The sequence below is a fragment of the Pelobates fuscus genome, chromosome 6 (assembly GCF_036172605.1).
Source record: "Pelobates fuscus isolate aPelFus1 chromosome 6, aPelFus1.pri, whole genome shotgun sequence".
Lineage (NCBI taxonomy): Eukaryota > Metazoa > Chordata > Amphibia > Anura > Pelobatidae > Pelobates > Pelobates fuscus.
In genome coordinates, this window is record NC_086322.1 from 153,727,776 (window position 1) to 153,753,527 (window position 25,752).

Here is a 25,752-nt window from a genome sequence, read left to right on the forward strand (position 1 = left end):
CCGCTAATGTAAAATCAAGTAATAGTGGCTATCAATTTATTAGTGTCCCTCCAAAAGAGGTCACGAGTCACGGCGGCTGACATACCCACGGGACAAGACATGTTAATGGTTAATAAATTGGTGTCAGCAAAGAAATCATTTAACAAGTTTCATACATTCAAGTCAGCATACCTGAATAGATAATGAGATCAATGTTTAATGTTACCCATAACTTCAGCATGACAAATGGATGTTACAGCAAGCACATTATTTATAATGCTGGATTCTTAAGTATTTCATTTATACCTGCGCTCACGGCCTTGTCATTTCTTTTCAACACTTAAAAGGATTCTAGAGGTAACAATTTTAATGATCATGCATGCTATTATTTCCGTTATTCAGAGTAATTTTCTAAATCATATTTTTTGTGTATTTTAGTTTTAGTGTATGAGGACATTTAGTCTTATAGAAAAAAAGTATATATATATATATTTTTTTTTTCTGTGCGCTTGTGTATCTTTTCTTTAACTCCTAAAAAACCTATCTCTGCAACCAGCAATACAAGATTTACATCATATTGCATGTATTTTTCAGAGCATGCATTGCTTCAAAAGGTTATTTTTTTCTGAAATACCTAAATTAAATATTAACCAGCAGCCTAAATGTCTCCCAAATTTATTGTAATAAGAAAGGACTATTCTGAAGGACCTTCTGTCTCGAGTGTGCATCCTAAATCAAAACTATCTGACTGCAAATTGTTCCCGAACATCTTCTTAGCATGGTATTAATCAGTTGCTATAAATTTCTTCATTAGAATTGTCAAAAGAGCCAGTGGCATCTTTAATCAGTTGCCAAGCAATTAGTTGAATTCAGTATCACTACCTGCATCTAATTGAATTTATTGTTATTTTGTCAAGATAAATAGCATTTTGAAAGTCATCTAGGCTCCTTGGCTAATTCATCATTGTTATACTAAGGAATAGACTCAAGTATAAACAGATTAATTTTTTTAGGCAGTGAAAAATTGAGGTGCCAGAGGAGACTGTGGCACCAGGAATTCTCAAGGATCCTGTCAGCTTTTGGTGAAATGCGTAAAGTGAGATCTGGGAATTAATGTGTTATTCGGCCATAGAGAAGTCTTCTTTGAACCCTTTGTGTATGTTGATGCTTGATGCTTTGAACATTCATCTGGCAATCAGTATTAATTCTATTCTTTTTATCTCTTCAGCACTTCTTCTTACTTCTTCCTTTAAAGGGACACTGTTATCTATACAGTATGTTCTTTAAGATATGCTAAGTGCTTTCTGAACTGCAAGCAAATTATAGATCTGAAGAAAATGTGTTATGTTTTATCTCATACTGTATATCCTGGCCTAATGGTTTAACAGGACTGTAATTATATCATTTTAGACGATTCACCTGTAGTTGAATTATCCAAGTTCTATAGCATCCTGGGTTATCTGTGACTTCCCATATCCACCCCACACATTGTTGTGAGGTATGTTCACACCTCACATGGGCACCAGTCTCAGGGGCTGATTGACACCTTGAGTTTCAGAATATTTTACAGACCATTTGGCCAGATGATCAAGGTTACCCAATAGCTGACTACATGGGTGCAGGGCCAACATCACAGCCAATACATTAGTAAGGGCCTGACCAAGAAGTGAGGCACGTGTGAGTCCCTCTGTCAGTGCCTAAGGCGCCAGCTCAGTGGGGGCGCAGCAATGGAGCGATGGCTGCTGAATGAACTGTCAGGAAGACGCTGAGAAAGGAGAACTTGGTCTGTACTTCCAGGCTAAGCGCTGCTCTTTCTACTGTATGAGAGGTTACTACAGCAACGCTCTGATACAGTTCCTAACGCTGGCTGCCACCTGGAAGGAACTGTTGGAGATGTAGACATTCTGCATTTCCCACTGGACCACCAGAAAACAAAGATCCCCATCCCTTTCCCAAGTCAAACCTCGGGGAGGGGGAAGAAACATTATTTAACGTTTTGTTTAATTATCTGTTCAATTCCCACCAGGCCTTTATTAACCCACTACATTCCCTAACCTCCCACTTCAGCCGTTAACCCCCCCACTACAGGTCCTAACTCTCCACTACTGACCTTGACTTACACTACAGGTTTAACCCCCACTACAGCGCCTAACCTTCTACTACAGGTCCTAACTCTCCACTACTGACCATCACCCACTCTACAGGTCCTATTCCCCACTACAGCGCCTAATCTCCTACTACAGGTCCTAATCATCCACTAATGCCCCTGACCCCCACTACAGCGCCTAACCTTCTACTACAGGTCCTAACTCTCCACTACTGACCATCACCCACTCTACAGGTCCTATTCCCCACTACAGCGCCTAATCTCCTACTACAGGTCCTAATCATCCACTTTTGCCCCTGACCCCCACTACAGATTCTAACCCCCTACTACAGGTCCTAGCCACCCAGTACTGCCCCTGACCCCCTACAAGTTCTGAACCTCCACTACAGCCCCTAACAGCCAACTACATATCCTGACTTCCCTCTACTGCCCCTGACCCTCATTACAGGTCCTGACCCCTCACTTCAGCATATAACTCCCAACTTCAGCCCCTATACCCTACTGCAGCCCCTATCCCTAACTACAACCCCTATCCCATCATGGCAGTCCCTATTCCACTACACACAGCCAGCCTTATACAAAATGCACAGAAAGCCACAACACGCACCTCACACATAGCTAAAACTCTTACGGCCACCCCGCACCTACACAACGCACCACACATCAACTCAACATTTTAATAAACATTCACATAAAATTAAAAAATAACAGATTTTCCCAGGCCGGGTGCCCATGGCCGCTGCACAGCCATTACTCACAGACTCCATCTGCTGGTTGCCGATGCCGAGTGCACACTGAAGGCTGCTAAATCCAGCCCATCATGCTAGGTAGCACACTACAAGGGTGCAGCGTCTGTGTGTCCCCTCTGCCCTTGTGCATCAGCATAGAGCTACAGGGAGTTGTGCAGTTAGTGAAGAATGTGATCACAGCAGCAAATCATGGAACCTCAGGAATCATGATTTCAATACAAATCAAATAAGTGAATGTGTGAATATGGCTATACAGTTGCAAGAAAAAGTATGTGAACCCTTTGGAATGATATGGATTTCTGCACAAATTGGTCATAAAATGTGATCTGATCATCATCTAAGTCACAACAATAGACAATCACAGTCTGCTTAAACTAATAACACACAAAGAATGAAATGTTGCCATGTTTTTATTGAACACACCATGTAAACATTCACAGTGCAGGTGGAAAAAGTATGTGAACCCTTGGATTTAATAACTGGTTGAACCTCCTTTGGCAGCAATAGCTTCAACCAAACGTTTCCTGTAGTTGCAGATCAGACGTGCACAACGGTCAGGAGTAATTCTTTACAGAACTGTTTCAGTTCAGCAATATTCTTGGGATGTCTGGTGTGAATCGCTTTCTTGAGGTCATGCCACAGCATCTCAATCGGGTTGAGGTCAGGACTCTCACTGGGCCACTTCAGAAGGCGTATTTTCTTCTGTTTAAGCCATTCTGTTGTTGATTTACTTCTATGCTTTGGGTCATTGTCCTGTTGCACCACTCATCTTCTGTTGAGCTTCAGCTGGTAGACAGATGGCCTTAAGTTCTTCTGCAAAATGTCTTCATAAACTTGGGAATTCATTTTTCCTTCGATGATAGCAATCCGTCCAGGCCCTGACGTAGCAAAGCAGTCCCAAACCATGATGCCCCCACCACCATACTTCACAGTTGGGATGAGGTTTTGATGTTGGTGTGCTGTGCCTCTTTTTCGCCACACATAGTGTTGTGTGTTTCTTCCAAACAACTCAGCTTTGGTTTAATCTGTCCACAGAATATTTTGCCAGTACTGCTGTGGAACATCCAGGTGCTCTTGTGCAAACTGTAAACATGCAGCAATGTTTTGTTTGGACAGCAGTGGCTTCCTATGTGGTATCCTCCCATGAAATCCATTCTTGTTTAGTGTTTTACGTATTGTAGGTTCGCTAGCAGGGATGTTTGCCAGTGACTTTTGTAAGTCTTTAGCTGACACTCTAGGATTCTTCTTCACCTCATTGAGCAGTCTGCGCTGTGCACTTGCAGTCATCATTACAGGACGGCCACTCCTAGGAAGCAACAGTTCTGAACTTTCTCCATTTATTGACAATTTGTCTTACCGAGGACTGATGAACAGCAAGGCTTTTGGAGATACTTTTATAACCCTTTTTAGCTTTATGCAAGTCAACAATTCTTAATCGTAGGTCTTCTGAGAGCTCTTTTGTGTGAGGCATCATTCACATCAGGCAATGCTTCTTGTGAAAAGCAAACCCAGAACTAGTGTGTGTTTTTTTTATAGGGCAGGGCAGCTGTAACCAACACCTCCAAACTCATCTCATTGATTGGACTCCAGTTGGCTGACATCTCACTCCAATTAGCTCTTGGAGATGTCATAAGTCTAGGGATTCACATACGTTTTCCACCTGCACTGTGAATGTTTACATGGTGTGTTCAATAAAAACATGGCAACATTTCATTCTTTGTGTGTTATTAGTTTAAGCAGACTGTGATTGTCTATTGTTGTGACTTAGATGATGATCAGATCACATTTTATGACCAATTTGTGCAGAAATCCATATCATTCCAAAGGGTTCACATACTTTATCTTGCAACTGTATGTGTGCATGAATGTGTACATTAATGTGAAGAATCTTTGGATTAATATAAATATTGTAAAAAGGGATGGGACATATGTGATGTCATGACTTGGGCGAATGCAATTGGTGGGACATTGTGATATCATAACGTGGGGGGGGGGGGGGGCGGGGTAAAAAATGGTGTGGGGGCAGATAAATTATGCTTTATCATATCCCCCTTCTCTGGCTCCAATACAGCACTGCTAGTTATAAACAAAACAAACAAACCAAACAAATGTTTTTGTGATTCTTTTGAAGTTTTGTGAATTTTTTTCCTTTTCTTTTTTCTTTAAAATACCTTTAGCACACTTGCTACTCAGTTCTAGTGAGAATCTAATCAGAGGAAGTTAGGTATTTAAAGTAAGTCACTGTTACTTTAATTTACTTTAATTTCTAATTTATGTTTATTTCAATGGCAAGAAAGCTATAAGAAATCTCACCTCGCTCATTAAGTGGGAGAAGAAGTGGGAGAAGAAGTATTTTTCCCGAGAAGTGGTGATGTAAAATTTCAGGCTGTGAGTTTATCAGCAATATTGACTTTTTTCTACTTAATGAATTTAGTGTGAATGTCATTTTCAGTAAAGCAAAACAAAAAGTATGCCATGAAACATCATATTTCCATTGTTGCATAGATCTCCAAGAAGGCTATAAGGGGACTTATTGACTAGACAGCTAATACAACTTAAACTCCTTATTTCCCTTTTCGTTTTATACTCTATATATCACGTAAAAGAAGAGAAATATTTAATTGCCAACTCCCATCTGGCATTGTATGTGCCGTTTAGATCATTTTGGATATATCGGTAAATACTTGTGTGGCGACCACCCCAATGGGAAGAGGGGTTCTGCCGCCAGAGATGTTCTTTTCCCCCTAGTGGGAGGGATGCTGTGATGCAGAGCAGGAACAGCTCTTACAAGAGCTAGTAATTTAGCACTCCAAACAAAAGAGAGACAGCTGTTGTTGCTTTTTCCCACAAACATGAGACAAGACTCTATGCGGTGAGACAACTGCTTTTAATGGGGCCACACACGGTCTTTTATGTCACTCCCCATGCAAGGGGCATTCCCCTCTGGACCTAAATGCTTGTTAGGAACTAGGGCAGCCAAGACAGGAGCATTACTTAAAGGATCAATATAGGCACCCAGATCACTTCAGCTTAATGAAGTGGTCTGGGTGCCAGGTCCATCTAGAATTAACCCTTTCTGCTGTAAATATAGCGGTTTCAGAGAAACTGCTATGTTTACAAATGGGTTAATCCAGCCTCTAGTGGCTGTCTCATTGACAGCCACTAGATGCGCTTCCACGCTTCTCACTGTGATTTTCACAATGAGAAGACACCAGCATCCATAGGAAAGCATTAAGAATGCTTTCCTATGAGACTGGCTGAATGCGAGAAAGGAGGAGGAGAGTCCCCAGCACCGAGGGAGCCCTGCCCTGGAAAAAGGTAAGGGATTATCCCCTTCCTCCCCCTAGAGCCCGGCGGGAGGGGGGCCCTGAGGGTGAGGGGGACCCAAGGACCCTATAGAGCCAGGAAAACGAGTACATTTTCCTGGCACTATAGTGGTCCTTTAACCCCTTAAGGACCAAACTTCTGGAATAAAAGGGAATATGGGCATTTGCTTATAACAACGTGTCACACATGTCATGTGTCCTTAAGGGGTTAAGGCTTGTTTTAGTGACTGAAAAGCGGCTTTACATGTTGGAGACCACAGGACCTGCCTAGGTAAGCTTTTCTTTGTCAGGTCAGTCAGGGGTTTGGCGATGGTGCTATAGTCGGGTACAAAATCTGTAATACCCAGCAGTACCCAGAAAGGCCAATGCTTGGATCTTCGTACGGGGTGTTGGCCAGTTAGTGACTGCTTCAATCTTAGCGGGTTCTGGTCGCTGCTTTCCACACCCCACCTGGTGGCCCAAATACTGGACTTCTGCCATGCCAACATGGCACTTGTTTGGCTTCAGAGTCAGGCCAGCAGCCCAAATCTGATCCAGTACTGTCCCTATGTGTAATAAGTGTTCTTCCCATGACTCACTGTAGATTGCAATGTCATCCAGGTCCGCACAGGCGAATTACTGGAAGCCATCGAGGAGTCTATCCACCATGCGCTGGAAGGTGGCTGGGGCATTCTTCATCCGGAATGGCATGACTCTAAACTGGTGCAAGCCAAATGGGGTGACAAAAGCTGACTTGGGTATAGCCTCCTCGGCCAGGGGTATCTGCCAATAGCCTTTGCACAGGTCTATGGTAGTCAGATAACGCCCCCTGGCTATGCAAACTAACAGTTCATCTATTCTGAGCATCCGGTAGATGTCTGTAACAGTCCGGTCATTTAATCGCCAGTAGTCCACACAGAACCGGGTGGTCTTATCTTTCTTAGGTACAACGACTACCGGGGAGGCCCACGGACTTCAGAGGGTTTGATGACACCTAGCTGTAACATTTCCTGTATCTCCTTCCGCATTCCCTCTCGGACTGCTTCAGGGATACGGACTGTCTAGGTGGGGCTTGCCCGGGGCTCTTTTCTTTGTGGGTTGTTAGAGTGGTGTTGGGAGAAGGCCTGTTGCTTACCTTCTAATAACTGACGAGCCTGGCCCCTCTCTGCCTCCGTTAACCTATCTCCTAGCTTCACCTGACTGATAAGATCAGTTTGAGCATCCCTTTCTAGTAGATCGGGGAGGGGGAGACTGTCTGGGTCCTCTGTAACTGGGGCACATACGGCGGCTTTGTCTTCCTGCCTGAAGTTTGTCTTGTCTGGTAGGGTTTAGCACCAGGACTTTCTGCCCCACCTGGAATGTACGCTGTCATGCACCCTTATCGTACCAAACCTTCTGTCGCTTCTGAAGATTGTCCTTTACCAGCATAGCCAACTGCTCCATGCGGTCCCTAAGCTCCAGGACATGTGGCATGATGGAGGTCCCTTCGTGTTCCTTTTCCCCTTCCCACTGTTCCCTATTGAGATCAAGAGGTCCGCCGCCAGAGATGTTATTTTCCCTCTAGTGGGAGGGATGCTGTGATGCAAAGCAGGAACAGCTCTTACAAGGGCTAGTGATTTAGCACTCCAAGCAAAAGATAGACGAGGCTCTATGCTGTGAGACAACTGGTTTTAATGGCGCCACACAGCCTTTTATGTCAATCCCCATGCAAGGGGCACTCCCCTCTGGACCTGTGAGTAGACTACAGTAAAAACAAACACACAGTTACATTGGCTCTCAGGTCCAGGACACTCCCATACAGAATAAGATAATCCCTCCCCTGTGCCCGGGAGATAATTGAGTCATGAACTGTATTGACTCAATTATCTCCAGACCCAGATAACATCCATTTTAGCAATACCCCAAAAGTACCCTCAAAACCCATGGAAATCCCACAAAGGTTACATCCCATGATAGCCCCGATCTGGGGGACCAACATATGCAAAGATCACCCAGATCGGTTCAGGGGTTCGATATTTCCATGGAGGTTACATTTTGACCGACTGCACACGAAGTTCCTGGCCAAAAGAGTTCCGTGAAATAAGGCTGTACGGTCGGTCTCTTTCGGGAAGACACAATACAGTCAAAATACTGAACGTAGGGGCTCGTGGGTAGGCTCAGTCTATGTTCCTTGATCGGGAGCGTGCTCCCTCCGAACGCTGCTCTTCCCATATGAATCCAGATGAACATAGGTAGATATGAAAGTCCCAGCGGTGTTCGCGCCGTCGGGTGTCCGATTATAGTTCCATGCACTCGACGACCAAACACCGCTGTATGTGTTCGCGACTAAAGATGGCTGCCGCCACGTGTTCGTTTACCGAATGACGATCACCCAGCCGACTGCTTAGAACGCCTGCGGTTTTAGAAGTGCTAAGGAGGTGATAGATGTTAATGAATGGCACACTCCACATACGGGTGGTCTGGTCATTTGGTAGTTTGTTCGGTTTGAGAATGAAAGAAAAATAAAACGAAGGAGAAGGCAATGTCCCGAACCCATAGGGGAATGAAATAAAGGGGTTAAAATCCAGGGACAGGATGATCAACTTGGCAATGTCCTAAGAAGATTATACAATATGGTAGACATAATGTAAATGTATGTTCCTTTACAGCTAAATGGGAGGAAAAATTAAGGGAATGATGACAGGAATCTAACCCTAACCCTTCCCTTAACTCTAACCTAACCTCTAAAGCCAACCCTAACCCTAGCAGGGTTAGGGGTAGGGCTAGGGTTAGGGAATTGCCAAAGTCACAAAGTGCCGAAGTCTTGCATTTCGGAAGTGCCAAAGTCCCAAATTTTGTAAGTGCCAAACCAAATTTGTTGCCCATGCACATCCCTATTGTACGCAATACTGGAGACCATATCTCCTGAAGGATATTGATACTTTGGAGAGAGTTTAGAGAAGGGTTACTAAACTGGTTCATGGAATCCAGGATTAAACTTACAAGGAAAGGTTAAAGGATCTTAAGATATGTAGCTTGGAGGAAAGACGAGACGGTGGCATATGATAGAAACATTTAAATACATAAAGGGAATCAACACAGTAAAGGAAGAGACTATATTTAAAAGAAGAAAAACTACCACAACAAGAGGACATAGTCTTAAATTAAAGGGGCAAAGGTTTAAATATAATATCAGGAAGTATTACTTTACAGAGAGGGCAGTGGATGCATGGAACAGCCTACCATTAGGTGGTAGAGGTTAACATAATGCAGGAATTTAAGCATGCGTGGGATAGGTATAAGGCGATCCTAGCTTTAAGATAAGGCCAGGGACTAATGAAAGTATTTAGAAAATTGGACAGACTAGATGGGTTGAATGGTTCTTATCTGCCGTCACATTTTATGTTTCTCTTCTATTATCTGTTTATACCACCTCTCTTGGAAACCTTTGTTTCGTTTGATTTCAGTATCATCTGTAGGCTGATGACTCAGATACAGCTACCTCTTATTTACCCAAAGCACCCCTCACATGAGTCACTAAATGCCATTATTTTGTGTCTAAAAGCATATTCCATGCTACTGGGTCTTTCCAAAACTGAACTTCTTATTTCAGTTTCTTATTTACTTTCAAAACCATTTCTCTAATGTTGCTCTTTTCACACATCAAAGGCCCACCAATTAAACTAATTAACTATGATGCTGCCTTTCCCTTTTCTTCAGTGTTGTTTGTAAGGTTTTACGAGGAGAAAATATTTTTGTAATTCCTCTTGGGGTCACGCAGAAAGGGAACTTAACCCTCTTTCAGGGCACAACTGACTCTTTTGGGATACGTATGTTTACCTTGTTATAAGCATGTACTATCATCAGTCATGGTTAACCTTTAACCTTACTAAATAATATTTACAATAACAAATCACTAAACCTAAATAAATAAATAACCTGCCAACCATGATTTGGAGAACATCAGAGGCTCAATTTATCTTCTTCGCTATAATTATAAAATTAGTGAATACAGACAAGGGCTAACAATTTAATTTGGATACATCTCTAGTCGAGTATGCACTACATGAAAATGGAGCATAGATTATATTTTATCTAGCAAGCAGCTACAAATTGGCAAATAAACCTAAATGTAAGCATGTATTAAAAGGGTATGTGTCACTTGGGCCCCTTTGCTGGAATTCTTAGATAGGGGTCACCTGGAAAGTGGGGAGACAGGTTCTGGAGCTGTGGAGAGTGTAGGTAGTCCTTTGCCTGTCTTGATCCCTCTTAATCTTTGGTATCTGCCTTTCCTGTCTCTTTCCCCTGCGTTTCCCATCTCTTCCCTGTTCTCTCCCAGGTTTGGGAGCCTGCCCTTTACTACTTTGCTCTCTTTTGTACATTACCCATAGTCCTCTAACAAAACACATCAGCCTCTGGATATTGTCCTGGACTTTCTTTGCTCTACCCGAGTTACATTATCCTGTAATTTGAAAATATGGATTGATGTGCACTGTTTGTTTGTTGTTACCTTGAGCTGTTTTTGGGATGCCTCTGTTTCATTTTTAGATTAAGGAGCAGCGTACACATGAAAATACAGGTTTCAAATTTAAAAAGCTACTTAAAATCACCTATGTTAGCAAACACATTGGTTCCATCATATGGACATATTGTGTTAAGCCCACCACTACTACACAGTAACCCAATATGGGTAGCTCCTACAACATGGGAGACAAATTAAGTAGTGCTAGTGCTGCATAAGCTAAAGTGGATTTAAATAATCTGTTGTAATAGCATTTTGAATACATATAATTCAAAATGAATGTGATAAATGCAATTCAAATAAAACCAGTGTCAAAACTAAACAATTAAAGTGATAGTGCTTTTATGTATATACTCACAATGCATATCCTATATCTGCTCTATGAAAATTATAATTAACAGGACATTACTATCCAAAGCCTCTTCAAATATATATTTTCCTATGGTCACCTTCAAAGGGACCTCTGAATCTGGGGGGCTGGGTGGGGTGCTAAATCAGTTTTGTTGACTATGGCAGCACCATTCCTGTGAAAAGCAATATCTGGGTGTACCCCAATTCCCTCTTTGTCCATTACAATTATGCGGTTTCTACCTTCTTGTTATCAAAGTTCTGTATTCTTTGCCTCCCCTGCAAGGGACATTTTGCGAGGGTTAAATCCTGCCGCATGCCCCTGCCTGTGCCAGGTCTCCCATGTAGTAGGGGCATGTCACCTAAACAGCGAGCAGCAGTTATTTATTACAAGGAGGGAGCTGGTAGCGCTTCCGGCTCCCTCTTTAATTTGTTTTTTTTGTCGAGCATATGCACTGTTATTTCTCTGTGCTGTGGGGGGTTAATTCCCCTGCAGCATGGAGTCTATTAAACGAACGAAACGAAAAGGTAATGCAATCACATTTGCCCTTTCGTTTCGTTTATATTTAGTTTGTAGGGCTTTCGTTTAAATTTTAGTAAACATTTACGAAAAAACTTGAATGTTTGGATGAAATCGTATTCGTACAAAAACGAATGCACGTGTCTATTTATTAAGATGAAATACATTCATATGTTAGAATGCACTGTAACCGTTGTAGGGACCCAACAGTAGGGTCCCTCAGTACATTCAGAGTGTGAATGTTTTATTAATGATATCTCTGTAGTAAGTATCCAACAGAATACAATTGTGATCACATGATTTATGCTTTTTAAATATTACTGTATGCAGTGGTCTCAAATCTCTGTTTAAACACTTTGCTTTGAACTGATGTCTCTAAGTAAAGTAGATTCACTGTATTGTCCTGCAAAGAGTTTGCCTGCAGCTCATCCATGGCTAATTTATGCGTTGTATCCACATGATACACTCTCTCCTGCTAATAACTGATCTAAGATGAATCAGAATTCATATTAACACACATGGCTTATGATTTCATATCTGCATTATCTAAATACCAGCCGTGACATTTTAATATCCATTAAACACTGCTTTGCCAGTTGTTATAATTAGCTAGCTGTTTTAAAGGATATTCCAACACTGCACTTACACATACATACACACACACACACACTATATATATATATATATCAAACCTTTTACTCACCACTAGCGATTGTCTAGTGAAAATTTGTCGATGGTGACTACAAATCCACTCCTGGTGAATATGCAGTGGCTTGCAGTGTTGAGTAACTTTTAGGTCCTTGCACTCCTGCTTAAAATGCCATATATTTTCCCAGGTACTAGTTTTTGACATCCAATACATAAAATATACAAGAAACTGACTGCACTCACGTTTATTTATTTTTTTATATATATCCAGAAAATTAATTATTGTTCCATGTTCCAATAATTCACATTACTGTGTGGTAAGAAGTAAAATGGAACAGGTCAACATTTCAGTCCCACTTGGGGACTTACCTCAGGACTACATAACTAGTTTGTGTGATTTATTGGAACATGGAACAATAAAGGATTTTCTGAATATAGAAGGAACTGTGAGTGCAATTGGATTTTTGTATATACTGATCAGCCACAACATTAAAACTTCAGACAGGTGAAGTGACTTTGACAAGGGCCAAATAGTGATGGCTAGATGATTGGGTCAGAACATTTCCAAAACAGCAAGTATTTTGTGGTGTTCCCAGTATGCAGTAGTTAGTACCTACTAAAAGTGGTGCAAGGAATGACAACTCGTGATCTGGCATCAAGGTCATGGGCGCTCAAGGGGAATGAAGACTAGCCAGTCTGGTCCGATTACACGGAAGAGCTACTGTAGGTCCAGGGCCGGCGCTACCATAAGGCGGCCCAGGCGGCCGCCTTAGGGCGCACCGGCCCTGGGGGCGCAAAATCGGGCTGACCGGAAGGAGGGAAGCGCACTGCGCTCCCCTCCAACCGACGACCTGTTGTAGCGTGGCCGAGCGCCCGGTTCTGCGGGCGCGCGAGGGAGCACTCTCCCATGTGTGCTTCCTCTTCAGCTCCCTCGCGCGCCGCATACTGATACCGGAGCCGGAAGATGACGTCATCTTCCGGTGCCGGCATCCCTACGCGGTGCGCGAGGGAGCTGAAGAGGAAGCACACATGGGAGAGTGCTCCCTCGCGCCCGCCCGGGAGCCAGCCAGCCAGCCAGGGAGGGAGGGAGCCAGCCAGCCAGCCAGGGAGGGAGCCAGCCAGCCAAGGAGCCCAGGAGCCCAGCAGCACCACTGGACCCCAGGGAATCCCTTCAGCACTCCAAAAAGGTAAGGAGGCTGAGGGATTAAATAAAAAAAAAACATGTGTTAGTGTCAGTGTGTGTGTCTGCTAGTGAGTGTCAGTGTGTGTGTCTGCTAGTGAGTGTCAGTGTGTGTGTCTGCTAGTGAGTGTCAGTGTGTGTGTTTGCTAGTGAGTGTCAGTGAGTGTGTCTGCTAGTGTCGGTGAGTGTGTCTGCTAGTGTCAGTGAGTGTGTCTGCTAGTGTCAGTGTGTGTGTCTGCTAGTGTCAGTGAGTGTGTCTGCTAGTGTCAGTGTGTGTGTTTGCTAGTGAGTGTCAGTGTGTGTGTTTGCTAGTGAGTGTCAGTGAGTGTGTCTGCTAGTGAGTGTCAGTGAGTGTGTCTGCTAGTGAGTGTCAGTAAGTGTGTTACTGTGTGTCTCTTACTGAGTGTGTTTGTTTGTGTATTAGTGAGTCTGTTTGATGTCTGTTAGTGAGTGTGTGTTTGTCAGTGAGAGTGTATGTTTTGTAAGTGAGTGTGTATGTATGTCTGTCGCTGAGTGTGTCTGTCAGTAAATGTGTGTGTCTGTTAGCTGGTGTGTATGCATCTGTTCGTGAGAGTGTGTGTGTGTCTTCAGCACTTACCTTTCTCTAGCGCCGGACTCCCTTGGCGCTGGGGATCCCTCCGCCTCTCAGCTCCGAATGCTCTTGCCGCGCACGCATTCAAACCGCCCATAGGAAAGCATTACTCAATGCTTTCCTATGGACGTTCAGTGTTTTAGAATAGCGGAAGCTCCTCTAGCGGCTGTCAGTGAGACATCCACTAGAGGCTGGATTAACCCTCGGTGAAACATAGCAGTTTCTCTGAAACTGTTATGTTTTCAGCTGCAGGGTTAAAACTAGAGGGACCTGACACCCAGACCACTTCATTGAGCTGATGTGATCTGGGTGTCTGTAGTGGTCCTTTAATTGTGTGTGCCTCTGCATGCACTGGCGTACATACCGCGGTCGCAGGGGTCACAGCCCTGCAACCCCTGCGACCAGGTGCCCGCCGCCATGTGTTGGAGGGGGCGAGGATATGAATGACATCATATCCCTGCTCCCTGTGTACCACACAGCGCGGCTGGCGCCCTGTGATGGGGCTGGGCTGCAGGACAGGACTCCAAGGAGCCAGACAGCATGCATCCAGGGGACAAGATTGAACTAGTATGTAATTGTGTATGTCTCTGTATGTATGTATGTATGTATGTATGTATGTAGGTCTCTGTATGCATGTATGTCTTTGTATGCATGTTTCTGTATGCATGTATGTGTCTGTATGTTTCTGTATGCCTGTATGTCTCTGTATGTACAAATGTATGTGTCCGTATGCCTGTATGTCTCTGTATGTACAAATGTATGTGTCTGTATGCCTGTATGTCTTTGTACGTATGTGTCTGTATGCCTGTATGTCTCTGTATACCTGTATATATGTATGTGTCTGTATGACGGTATGTCTCTGTATGCGTGTATGTCTTTGTATGCCTGTATGTATGTATGTGTCTGTATGCCTGGATGTCTCTGTATGTATGTTTCTGTATGACGGTATGCCTCTGTATGTATGTCTATATGCCTGCATGTATGTCTCTGTCTGTGTCTGTATGTCTCTGTATGATTATTTCTGTGTTTGTATGAACCTTATTTTAAACGAGGGTGGGGGGCACCAAAATGCATCTTCGCCTGTGTAACTAAAAATCCTAGCACCGGTCCTGTGTAGGTCAAATTGTTTGAAAACTTGTCATGCTGGCCATGATAGAAAGATGAACTGCTAAGGGAATGCCTGAGACAATAAAAGATAGAGGAAAAACAGATATAGGCACTATGATATAAATTAATAGGCAGCAGTAAATCTACAAGGATTCCCAAACCTTGTGTGGCTTACCAAAATTGTGACAAAACAACAAGTGATAAACCGTGCCAAATAAAACTAAAAATCCCACTGGTGAAGTTAATATTTGCAATGACCCAGTGGTATAGTATATATATATATATATATATATATATATATATATACATATATATATATATATATATATATATATATATATGTATATATGTATACGTACTCTCCTTGGGGCAAGAAACATTTTGAACAGAAATCCTCAAAAAGGGAACAAAAATAGACCGACAATGGTATAGTATGTCTTATCAACTGTACATATAGTCAGATATATAGACAACTAACTCACACCCTCATGAAGTACCTAAAGCTCTGCTGTATTTCTAAAATTATATATAAAGATGAGACATGTCTATCACCAGAGAAGATTGGGATGGCCTTTAATGATTATTATCATCAGTTATATAATTTGCCTTGTAACCAAACAGACCCTAGGGACTTCTTTAGAAATAAGAACATCCTAAAGATCTCGAAGAAACAACTAAATGAACTAAATGCCCCAAATACTTTACAAGAAATACATACACGGATAGAATTACTGAATCCTAACAAAGCACCAGGGCCAGACTGGTTTTACGGGGATTTTCTATAAACTATTTAAAACTGAAATATCACCTTGTTTGAGGTCTACTTTTAATGAATTTATATCTAAAGCTAAAATCCCAGAGGAGTTGCTTAAGGGCAATATCGTCCCAATATTAAAATCTGGAAAGAACACAGAGAGAGTAGTCAGCTATCGCCCAATCTCTCTATTAAATGAAGATATTAAGCTTTATGCAGGAATACCGTCAGATAGAGTGAAGGGGGTTATTGGCCATCTAGTACATAAAGACCAGGTGGGGTTTATCCCAGAACGACTTTCGACTAACCATGCAAGAAATATGATTGGGATATTGGAACAGGCTAGAGATGAGTGCATACCCATGTGCAGAGAAGGCCTTTGACAGGGTCAACTGGGCCTTTCTGAGGGAATCCTGGACATCTTTTGGATTCTCCAGAGGGATACTTGGAGCTATTATGGCACTATACAGAGACCTACGAGGTAGAACTGTGGGTCCTGCTATTAAATCCAATTGGTTTGGGATCACAAACGGCACTCGCCAGGGCTGCCTGTTATCACCGATATTATAGATTATTTTTTCGATTGAATCTCTGGCAGCAGATATTAGATCTAACCAGGCCATAATAGGCTTTGGAAATTACTACACCCAAAAAATTAAGTTATATGCCGATGATGTATTGATAACCATTCAGAAGCCTGGGGAGTCTCTTTGAATATGTTATGAATATTATTCATGAATATAGCCAATTCTCTAAGTATAAAATAAATACGGAAAAATCCATGGCATTATATCTAAATATATCCCAAACTAATATTGACAAAATAGAATTTAAATATGGATTCAAACAAGTCAAAAGTTATTTTAACTACTTAGGCATAAACATTTCAAAAAACCCAAGGAAATGGTTGGAACTCAATATATTACCGCTAATTAAAGAAAATTAAAGAAATACATTTTAACAAAATGGAAATCCTTGGAAATGTCATGGTCGGAGAAAATAAATACCCTGAAAGCATATGTTGTACCGAAATTTTCATATATTATGAGAATGATTACTTTAAAGATCCCAGATAGTTGGCTGGATTTAATACAATTATCATTTACTACATTTATCTGGTCAGGTAAAAAATTCAGAATAAAAAGAGAAATAATGTCAAGGAAAAAAGCGGACCCACGCAATTATATAGCCCCACGTCCGTCCATGGTAAAGACAACGTCGACGTGTGGGTGACGCCCTGCAAAAGACGCACATGCACATTTTGGGGTCAAGGGCTAGGTACAGCCAATCGGATCTGAAAGAGGGTTATTTAAACTCACTTATTCCTTAATTCCATGCCCTGTTGTGGTTTCCCTCAGATGGTTATCCAAGAGGGTGTTCCTTATCGTGTTTTTCTGGTTTTTGACTTTGGCTTCATTTTAACTTCCCTGATTTCTGGTACCCTTGACTTTTGGCTTTTCCTTATTGCTGTGTCTCGTTCTGTGTCCCTGACCTCTGCTAGTTTTCTAACTATTCTTGGGTATGTTAAGTCCGGCCAGTTCTAGATTGTGAAACTATTCTGTGTGCTGGATCAATATAATCCTGACACCATTATATTAAAATGTCAAAATCATTAATAAATCAAATTTTTTTCCAGTTTGGCTTCTATTTAAAAAAAAAAAACTGGTATTAAAAAGAAAATAATCCCAGGTACAAGTCTAAATATAATTGTGATGAGAGCAATCTCGCCACATTGCATTGGAGAAGCCTGGCTGCCCGCCTGCTGCCTTTGGACTATGGCCCTGGGAGATTGGGCCCTTTAAAAACAGTATTCGGCCATACCAGAGTGTATGTCACTCATTCTGGCCCTTTAAATACAGTGGGGTCATTTGGTACTTGCCCTGTGTGAGCTGTGGTAACCCAGATAGCTATGCCATGGAGCCTATTCGTGTGATTAAAGACTTTGGCTCCATGGCGATTAAACTTTATTCGGTTGGTCTGAGTGCCATTCACCTAATAATGTGCACTCAGACCTGAGCTATCTGGGGATATGTGAAATGTCTGTGTGTTATGTGTAAAATGTGACTTTATGTATTTTAAAGTGTTTTATGTCGTTTTGCAACCATGTGGTTAATGGAGTCTTCCTCTAGTCCTGGATAATTGGATTACTTCCCCCCATTGTCTCCAGGATAGAGGGCCCTGTAAAACCATGCTTCCAGAAGGTCAAATGCACATTTGTACTAACTTTTGAACCCCTGGTCCAATTCGTATGATTTTTGAGTATGTTGTTCCCCTGAATGGATTGATTGTGAATATGTATTTTTATGCGAATGTGATGTATATTTTGGGAGTTATGAATGTTGTGTAAAAACTGTATTTTCCCTACCTACCTATGATAATTGTATTTTCCTGTGTGTACAGATAATTAGTTTACAGGTAGAGGGGAGGGCTATGTGTGGGATGTAACTATTGTGTGATTGGTTAATGTACGTTACTGTGTGTGTCCCTCCCCTTCATGGGAGCACCTAATAAAAAGGGCTGCAAGCTAGCAGCCAGAGAGTTCTATTTTAACCCTCAACTTGAGTCCTGTCTCTTATTGGGGGAATCTGCTACAAGGGATTGCTATGCTAGGCATATTCCCTTGCTATAATCACTGAGCTCTTGTAAGAGCTTGTTCCTGCTTCGTTCTGAAGGGAGATAGCTGCAGCCTGCGGGGCTTATGGTGTCTGGTGGAGTGCTTGGAGTCCTCTGGAAGCGCTAGGAGCATCCATTAACGGAGGTACCCAGTCGGGGTGCCAGGTGATCCGTTACAATAATCTAATGATAGATACAAACCTGGAACTCTGGACCCATATGGGTATGGAAAAGATATCCAACTTTTTGAGGGGAAACAACTTTAAATCTTTTGAACAACTACAATTTGAATACAGTTTACCATTTATTGAATGGTTTAATTATATAAGAATATGTTTTTTGAAAACTAACTTGAGATTCAATTCTCTGGAACCCCCAGTTATCTTGACAGAAATGCTTGAACAAGCAGATTATACGCATTTAGTTAACAAATGCCAAGAAGTAGTCTATAAAGCTCAGATAAAAATAAAAAATAACAAAATGGAATCTTGATTTGAACACATAAATATGAAAGAATGGAATAACTATTTTATGACATTGTATAAAACGTGCCATTGTTTGAATATACATGAAGTTCATTATAAGATATTAAACAGATGGTATAGAACTCCAAACAAAAATAGCAAAAATGTATTCCAGAGCCTCCTCCAATTGTTGGAGATGTTCCGTGTCAATAGCAGATTTTAAACTATCAGACATCTTTGAAAGACTACAAACTTATATTTGTCAACCTTATTATAAAGGAGGTTCAACCTAACCCTGAATATGGCCATGTTAGACAAGGAAATGGGGGTGATTAATAAGAATCTTAGACCCGTTATCCTACATATATTAATGGCTGTCAAAACATCTATAGCCAGAAATTGGAAGTCCCCCACGGTGGATAGCTGGTCTAAGATACTCACTCAAAGTATTATACAATGCAAAATGGAGCATGCTTTTGCTAGGTGCTTCCCATTGAAGGGTCATCAATATAGTTTCTGGGACAAATGGATTAAAACATTAGAGCCGAGGTAATTGACTTTGAGCATTTATAAAAGACCGATCATATCCCTTTTACAACACTTGATTATCGGGTTTCCCCTTGCCTCGTGTCCTCCCTTAATCTTGGACTTCTTTTTCTATAGTTATGTTTTTCAAACACTAAGACCAAACAACTGTTTGTCTATGTATGTCTTTTGTTTGTATGTAATAGTAAAAAAAAAAAAAAATTTAGAGAAAGAAAATTAAAACAGAAATAAAGGAAAAGAAAAGGAGGAAGAAAAGAAAAGAAAAGTAAAAACAAGACTAACTAAATGATGATTTGGTATTTGATATTGCTGATTTATTTTGATGTCTATGAAATATGCCACAACAAATACCTCCTCAAAAAAAAAAAAAAATTAAAGCTCAGCTGTATAGCACTTGGACGATACAATCCCTGTCTTAGGATGTGTGTAGATCCACAGTCTTGTATATCCAGTATAATTCCAACAGATAGAGGATGCAGAAAAGGAGGACATTCCATGGCAAAACAAACCTTTCTACTCTCCAATGTACTACTGGCATTTAGTGGATGTGGCTCACATTATGAAATCATACCAGGGATTGGAAAATGCTGGACTGAAAGACAGCACTGAGACACTAATCCTAGTACCATATCAAAAGAAGTGGAGGTCTACCATACCAGATAGTACCAAAGATGCAGACTGTGCAAAGAAGCCTCTTAGACAATCCAGCCTCTTAGACAATCCTGTAGCCAGATGCAAGATGTTAGCAGGAACAGCATACACTGAGATGCACAACCAAGATGCGTGGATTGTGTACCAAAATATCTGCACAGAATATGGGTTGGACCTGCCTAAGTTCAGATGGGAGATGCCACAAAGGGTAATTGAGGATGACAGTGCAATAATCCTGTGGGACTTTCAAATGCAGAAGACAAGCATGTAGGATGTGGAAAGTGAAGGCAGTAGTAGTTCCAGGTGTGATAGGAACACTCGGGCTGTGACCTTCAAGTTGGAAGAGTGGCTTCAACTGATTCCAGGTGGGACATTTGAGATCACTGTCCAAAAGAATGAAGTTCTAGGAATTGCTAGAACCCTCAGACTCCTAGGCCACATACAGGCATTGTGTTTTGGTAGACTAATTTAATGTGGTTACTAGTTTCTAATTCACTGTATGGCAAGGTTCTCTTTAAACCAGCCAAGAGTACGGATTGATAAACAGTGTTTGGAAGAAAAACGTATCAAAGCACCATACAGACTACTGCCCCAAGTATGATTTTAACAACTACAGGTTAGTCCTGCATTGAGTCATGCAAGTGTTGTACAGCATGCACACACATTGGCAGCTTACACCATTTAAGTCATTTGCTAGCGCTTGTATGAGCTGTACTGTGAGTGTACAAGTACATAGCACTGTCTATGTACTGTCTATACAGCTTCATGCTAAGCTCCTGCAAATGAGAGAGACTAATTTGAATGCTGTGAGTGGTCCAGAACGCCAAAATAACCAAAATAACTGTATCTTAAAAGAGCAGTTGTGGTGTATAGACCATGCTCCTTCAGTCTCACTATTTGATAAACTGCCATTTAGGAGTTAAATATATTTTGCTTCTGTTTATGCAGCCCTAGCAACAGCATTTCAGATTTTACAGCACACTGTGTTTACTTTAAAAGTTATCTCCTGTTCTGTTAGTTGAACTTCAAACACACACAAGCTCTACCGGGCAATTAACTGAGCATGTTTTACAAATGAAAAACACTGTGCAACAAGAGACGTTGAAAAAAAGACTCTTTTACAGGATATGTGGGGGAGGCAATGCAAGTCCTAACCACTGGCGGTGTGGCTATTGCTGCATAAGCAAAGTGACTTAACACCTACATGGCAGATAATGGAACAGTGAGACTTCAGGACCATGGTCTATACACCAAATCCACTTCATTAAGCTGAATTTTTTTAGTGTTTAGTGTGTCCCTTTATGGTGTATATATTTCAAGGTTAGGGCACTCAATAAAAGGTTAAGAAAAGTTAACGATCAATTTTATGTATACATCTTTCACCATCACCGAATAATTAATCCAGTGGAGAACTAGACCAGAATAGGATCCCACACATTCATCACTGTTTTAAATTTAAAAAAACAAAAAGCAGTTTTCATTTGAACTGTTGTATAAATTGTGTAAATAAAGCTGTGTTAATCTTAATTTTTATTAGGTAAGAAACCAAAAATAAATTGAAAATTCTACTTAGTTTGTGGAAATTTGCAGTTTAGCTAGTGCTTCCATTTTAGAAAGCCGAATAAATAGAATGGTCAGTCAAACCTGAAATCCACCTTTGTTATAGCAGCTTTATTGCTTCCAGTATAGTAGAACACATAAGTTCACTTTTCAAGATAATCCCCAGTTTGATCATGACTGTCAGGGATTTTGTTCCAATCTCTGGGTATGTGGAGAGCTGAAAGTACAATCGATGTTCCTTTGTGGAATTAGACTGTCAGTGTAATGTCAAGAGCTTTATTCTGATGGTGCTTACGAACTATACCGATCCCTGGAGTGGATACCTGCTATAAACACAAACTCATTTATTGGACAATGTCCACCATAAAAATCTGTTTGTTTAGAACAAGAGCATTTGGTGCCAAATATATCTTTTCTAGAACTCGTATATCTCACAGTATACATATCCATCATAAGAGCCATAATCAGCTAAGCTGAGAACCACAAACCTGCTTCTCTGTAAAGAATTACATTATGCACCTCTGTGACGTTGTTAACACACACAATCTTATATAACTGCAGGATGAAAAGTATTAAATAGCAAAAATAGTAGTAACAATTACTCTATGTATTAGTATATAGAAGAAACAAAACAATTGGGTATTATTGAAAATAATGCCATCAAGGTTTCTGAGACATCCTATAAAGCGTGCCTGATGTTGAGTTATAAATCTCTAATATGATAGGATTTTTAATCCTAAGGCATATAGTCTGCCCACGAATTGCGGGGATTACCGTCATGGGCTGTAGGTGTAGCTTTTATTATAGCACCATTAATGTGGTCCATTTCCCTATAGTGATATGCTGGCATAAAATCACACCTCAGCTCCTTTCCAACTCCTTGGATTTAATGTTATGTCAGGATTTAAGATACAACGAATTCACAATATGTGATATTGCCTATGAAGTCCACATATACCCAAACAGACTTTTATTTATCTATATGTACTGTGGTAGTTTTCAGAGACAATATTTCTGGATATATTTTCTGGTTATTTTCCTTAAAGAAAAGTCTTAGCTCTAAAGCTGGGAATTTGGTAAATATTTTTTTTTTAATTTACAAACATCATACCCCTCAAATTCAAAGCAGATCTCTTGGGTCTTTTGGCTGAGCAGCCAAAAGACCCAAAAGACCCCTTGTGGTATAAAAAACATGTATCTTACATTCCTTGGTTTTGTTCATTAGTTATTGGAAACACACATCACAGTCTGTTCTCACTACTGGCCACACCAATAAAGGGGAATTTAAATTATATCAGTGGACGCTCTATAACATTCTTCGGAAATTTCCATTGTAAACCAGGCCATTTAAAAAAACTCAGTTATTTAGTAAATCAAGTGCTAAAATATTAAAATTAACATGCCGAAGTGTGAAGTGCAACACCTATATTGGTAATAAATAATAATTTAATATATTTACCGAGAACATTTCTCATTTAAAAGCAGACACTTAGGAAAAATATAGACTGTTTATTATGCTGAAATGAATGCACAGTACAGATGTATATTGATATGTGTAAACAATGCAGGATTAACATACATGGCAGAATTGTTCTGTAAGGAATGTAATCAGGTGGGTCATTTTATGGAGTTAGTAAACGTTGTAGTGTCTAATGATTAGACCTGTTTTAGAAACTGACTTGCGGTACTGACAGATTGATTTAAAGGACTCATGTGACATGTTGATCATTATAGCAGACTCCTCAAATACAAATATTAGTAGACAACGGCGGCTACTTCACTTTAGATATTGTTTCATCATAACATTTTTGTTAGCTATATTATTTTGTGTTTTTCACAAACAGGGCTTTATTTGCTGAACTCCAGATTGTAGTGAATTGAAAACCAATTGCAAACAGCTGATGTAGATTGATGTAGATTGTATATGTACTGTCATTAAAGCAATAAGTGGTTATAACATGCTTAGTATGTCAACTTCCCTAATGCCATATAATCTACACAAACTAGTGTGAATATATTTGCTGTGGAATCTATGCAAATTAAGTTTTGCTACACCCATACACACCGATAAACTAATTCACTGGAAACAAAACAGTAAGAGATCCCATCCAAAAGAGATCAAATGAGGTTCAATGAAATGTACTTTAAAGTGGCATTGTCACTGTCTGGGGCAGTGCTGTAAACTAAATTAGGGCACCCTCTTAATCTAAATTTGCCCACCAATTAGTGTCAAGGCCACTTTTTGGACTGAGAGACACACACCCTCATTGATACATGCTCTGACATAGACTCACTGACAGATACACAGTCATTGGCACACACACACACACTGTTTAACCAGTCACTGACAGACACACACTGACACACCCACTCACTGACAGACACACTGACAGACACACACATCCTCACTGATCTGACACACTGACAGACACACACATATTCACTCACACACTCACTCACAGAAATACACTGACAGCTACACACATACACACACACACACAAACTGACAGACACACACTCACTGATGGACACAAACACACACTCACTGACAGACACACACTCACTGACAGACACAAACACACACTCACACTCACTGACAGACACACACCCTCAGCGATTTGACACAGACAGAAACACATATTCACTTACTCACTCAATCATAGACACATACTGACAGCTACACACACTCACTCACAGACATACACACACTCACAATGACAGACACAAATACACACTCACTGACAGCTACACACAGACTGACAGTTACATGCACTCACTCACTCACTCACTCACTCACTCACAGACATACACACACACTCACTGACAGACAAACAGACACACACACACACACACATTCACATTCATTGACAGACACACACACACACACACTCACTGACAGACACATATACACTCATTAATAGTCACAATTAAAACAGGTAGGCACACTTAATATGCTAATAAAGAACAGAAAATAACAACTAAACTCGGGTGCTCACTCGTATAAGGCCGTATTCCAAACAGGCCAAAAGAGTTACATTTATTGCTTGAACAAGGAGCACAACCACAAGAGTATATGGAAAAAGATGTTTATTACATGGGTCAAAATAATAGGCTCTCATAAACAGTATCAATGCATAAAAAAGACAATACATGTCCAATAAAGAATACAATGCAATATCTATAAGTTCTTAAGTTGCATACAAGCAAACTACATAATGCATAAAAAAATTCAATAACCCCACAAAAAAATGATAAATTACACAAAAATAAAGACAACATATCAGACCTAGTGAGAAGAAGGACAAGAGTCAACCAATATACCCCCAACATTTCGGCAGAATGCCTTTATCGAGGGTGGCTCCCTTGATAAAGGCATTCTGCCGAAAAGTTGGGGGTGTATTGGTTGACTCTTGTCATTCTTCTCACTAGGTCTGGTATGTTGTCTTTATTTTTGTGTAATTTATCATTTTTTGGGGGTTATTGAATTTGGCATCTCATATACAGGGCCAGCCTTAGGGGTGTGCGAGCTGTGCGACCGCACAGGGCGCCATGGAGCAGGGGCCGTCCTGCGGCCGCACAGCTCACACATGGCCGGGATGAAAAAATAAATTAGCGGCGGGGGCGGGGCTTAGTGTGCGGCGGGGGTGGGGCTTAGCGCGCGGCAAGGGCGGGGCTTAGCGTGCGGTGTGGGCAGAGCTAAATGCTGTCTAACTGCTGCAGGGGAAGCAGGAAGGAGTCCCTGCTTCCCCCAACAACCAGAATCCAGGAGCTGCACTGCCTGTCTGCCTCCACAAGGAGCAGAGGTAACTATGTGATTGTCTGCTTCTGTGTGTGTGTGTGTGTGTGACTGTCTGTGTGTGTGTGTTTGTGTGTGACTGTATGTGTGTGTGACTGTCTGCCTGTGTGTGTGTGTGTGTGTGTGACTGTCTGCCTGTGTGTGGCTGTGTGTGTGTGTGACTGTCTGCCTGTGTGACTGTCTGCCTGTGTGTGGGTGAGGCTGTGTGTGTGACTGTCTGCCTGTGTGTGTGACTGTCTGCCTGTGTGTGTGTGGCTGTGTATGTGTGACTGTCTGCCGGTGTGTGTGGCTGTGTGTGTGTGTGACTGTCTGCCTGTGTGTGTGACTGTCTG

The 25,752-nt window shown here is 41.3% G+C and overlaps 1 protein-coding gene across 1 annotated transcript in view; it reads left to right on the forward strand.

Annotated features, from left to right (window-relative positions):
• Nucleotides 1-235: 235 nt before the first annotated feature.
• The window catches only part of LOC134614521 (UPF0462 protein C4orf33 homolog), a 113,968-nt gene continuing 88,451 nt past the window's right edge, over nt 236-25,752 (forward strand). Inside the window, exon 1 of the mRNA XM_063458434.1 lies at nt 236-336. The gene's annotated coding sequence lies outside the window, so the exon portion shown is untranslated. The remainder of the gene's footprint in view (nt 337-25,752) is intronic.